Below are 3,203 nucleotides of genomic sequence, written 5' to 3'. Positions count from 1 at the left end.
GCGGCGCGGGGAGGCCGGGGCGATGGCGTGGCGGCGGCCGGTTGGAGGAGACGGCGGCGGGGGCGACGTGGCGGGCTCTGATTCGTCGGGGCGACGTGGCTGCGGGGCGGCGGACGCGTCCGGCGGCGCACGGACATGTCCAGCGGGCGAGAGGGAGGCTAGGCTAGGGTTTATCTGCGCGAAAATTCGGGGGGGGACACCTATTTGTAGGTAGAGGGAGCTAGGAGAGTCCAAATGGGGAGCGGTTTTCGCCCACACGATCGTGATCGAACGACTGAGAGCATGGAAGAGACTTAGATGGGTTTTGGGCCACTTTGGAAGGGTGTTGGGCTGCAAAGAGAGAGGGGGTTTCGGGTTACGCGGTTAACCGTTGGAGTATCAAACAACCTCCAAATGGCACGAAACTTGACAGGCGGTCTACCGGTGCTATACCAAGACCGCTTGGCAAGACTCGGGCCATTCCGAGAAAGTTTAACACCCGCACATGAAACAAGGTCTGAGAGGGGGCGACGGGCGCGCGCGAATGGTCCGGACTCCGAACGGACAACGGAGAGAACCAGGAGAACCCGAACGGATGCAAGTTTTGAAAAACATGCGGATGAAATGCAGATGATGACATGACAAAAATGCAACACGCAAGCAAATGACATGACAACGACGGCGAATAACTGGCAGATACCTGGCGCATCGGATCCGGGGCATTACATTCTTCCTCTCGCGACCCTCTATCACTCGAGCTCCGCCGCCGCTGCGAAGCACCTCGTCCTCCTCAACCTTGGCCGCTGCATCAACCTGTGTCAGATCAGAGTACGCCGGTGCTCCATCACAGTCGAATCTGCACCTGTAAGTGCCTCTCCTCCAGCACGTCAGATCGCATTAGGGTTTGGACTGTTCGTCGTGCTCTTCGTAGTTCCTTCATAGTTCTTCCACCATAGCACACTTTGATCTATAAACGGCATAGCATTCGTGCGGTGGTAGTTTTGCCTTTATTTTCAATACCAGCGAACCCCTTTTCCTGTAAAAATAGATCTCATTAGAGCTTATGAACTCCCATGCACCGGTTCTAGGTCTTAATTTATTTCCTTTTTCTGAACTGCCGCTAATCCAAAATAATAGCTACAATCTGTGGAACCTGTTTGTACGGTACTTAGCCAAAAACCACATCTTGATAAATCCACTTAGTCATGGCGGCTCATGTCACCGACTGTAGTTAAATTCAATGTGCAATCGATTTTTCTTCTGATAGACATCAAACTGTTCATGGTGGCTTACATAACCCGCTATAGCTAGTCATATACCATTAGGCCCCTTTTAAGCCGCCATTTTGAATATGTGCTATAATACTTTTTGTCCGGCTTAATTTTGAACCGGCAAATTTGTTCCTTTCCCTTTTAGGCTTCCTTCTTCGCAATGCCGCCCAAAACAACCACTTCCTATAACTGGGTTTGGTCAATCGTTATGGAGAATACACTTGAAGACTTTGTGAAAACTGGTTATCTGCCAAAGAAGTCTGTCATGTCTTACCGCACCCCTCAACCGACAGAAGAGAAACCTCAACTCAAAGAAGGGGAAGTCATTGTCTTCACTGATCATATGAACCGGGGATTTTCACCGCCCGACTCAAATTTTTTTCGCGATGTTCTGCAATTTTTCGACCTCCATCCTCAAGACATTGGACCCAATTTCGTGTCAAATATATGCAACTTCCAAGTGTTCTGTGAGGTGTACCTTGAAGAAGAGCCCAAAATAGAACTTTTCAGAGAGTACTTTTACTTGAACCGCCAAAACGAGTACTCCAACGGACCCAGTTTGGAACTTGGCGGGGTCTCAGTCCAACGATGGAGAGACGCCATTTTCCCTTATGCGCAACCACCTAGTCATCCCAAGGACTGGAACTAGACATGGCTCTACTGCAAGGATACTTCTCCGGCTTATGAAAACCCTCTGCCCGGCTTTCGCGCCCTGCGTCTTGAATCGAACCATCCTCTCCCCGACAAGTTGACAGCTGTTGAACGCAAGAAGCTCGCCCCTACTATTGCCAAAGTCAAGGCTCTGTTGGGGAATGGTTTAAATGGCATTGATTTGGTCCGGTGCTGGGTTGCATGGCAGGTCATTCCCTTGAGCCGCCGCTCTGGCTTAATGTGTACCTACACGGGCGAGAAGAAGGATCCACTGCGCCATAGTTCTGAGGACTTAACTAACGATGCCATCAGTGAGATGACAAAATCTCTTCTGAATGAGAGCCTAGCAGACTGCAGCAAGGTGGGCTTGATCCGTTTCTGCAAGTCTAACCCGACACCAGCGGTAAGCCGCCAACCTTAGTTAATTTTCCTTCATCTTTGATACTTTATCTTAATTCACTTTTGATGACTTTCATAGGCTGACGACGAATTTTGGAAGAAAGAATTTGACCATGAGGCTGCAAAAAGAGCCAGGAAGGCCAAGAAAGCCGCCAGGAAAGCCACCAAAAAGAGGGGAAAGAAGCCCAATGCTTCTGACTTGCTTCAACTGGATGACTCCTCTGGGTCGGAGGTAGCTCTTGACTCTCTTGGCTCCTTTTTTAACCATCTTGTTGACACTGATTATCATCAGGATGACACGGGAACGAGTCAGGGAGTGGAAGAAGAGGTAACTATTATTTTCTCCGACTCCGAGCCTTTGCCAAGACAAAAAATCCGAAGAGTAACCCGGAAAGTAAGATTTTCACACCCCTTAGCTCATCTGGATCCTCACTTTATTTTGAAGCAATAGCAGCACGAGAGCCGGCGACAGACTCGGACGAACAAGGATGTGGAATTCTCCTCCCGCTTACCAAACACGCCGAGGAAGCGTCGAAATGAGGTCACCCCCGACTTAAAATGTTTTTACCCTTTGGCGGGTCTCACTCGCCGGCCACTCAATTCTCCCGACTCAAATTATCAGGAAACTTCTCATTCCTCTTCCGGCGAGTCAATCCATTCTAATATGCCGGCTTTCAAGACCGCTCCTGGGTAATGACGATTTACTTATCATTTACTCATTATAATCCTTTTATACTTATACCGCCCTTGTTGACTCATGCACTGGAAAAGCAAAGCCCAGTAAGAGGGCAAAGAAGAACAAGTCGGCCGAAGAGCCGAAAATCAATGAGCCGGAGCAACAGACCCCAGCGCCTAAAATCTCCATCCCCCAATCATCTGAGCCGGTTCTTGATGACTCGTCAG

The sequence above is a fragment of the Triticum dicoccoides genome, chromosome 2B (assembly GCF_002162155.2).
Source record: "Triticum dicoccoides isolate Atlit2015 ecotype Zavitan chromosome 2B, WEW_v2.0, whole genome shotgun sequence".
Lineage (NCBI taxonomy): Eukaryota > Viridiplantae > Streptophyta > Magnoliopsida > Poales > Poaceae > Triticum > Triticum dicoccoides.
The sequence above is the reverse complement of the archived record's forward strand: the minus strand, read 5'-3'. Positions refer to the sequence as shown.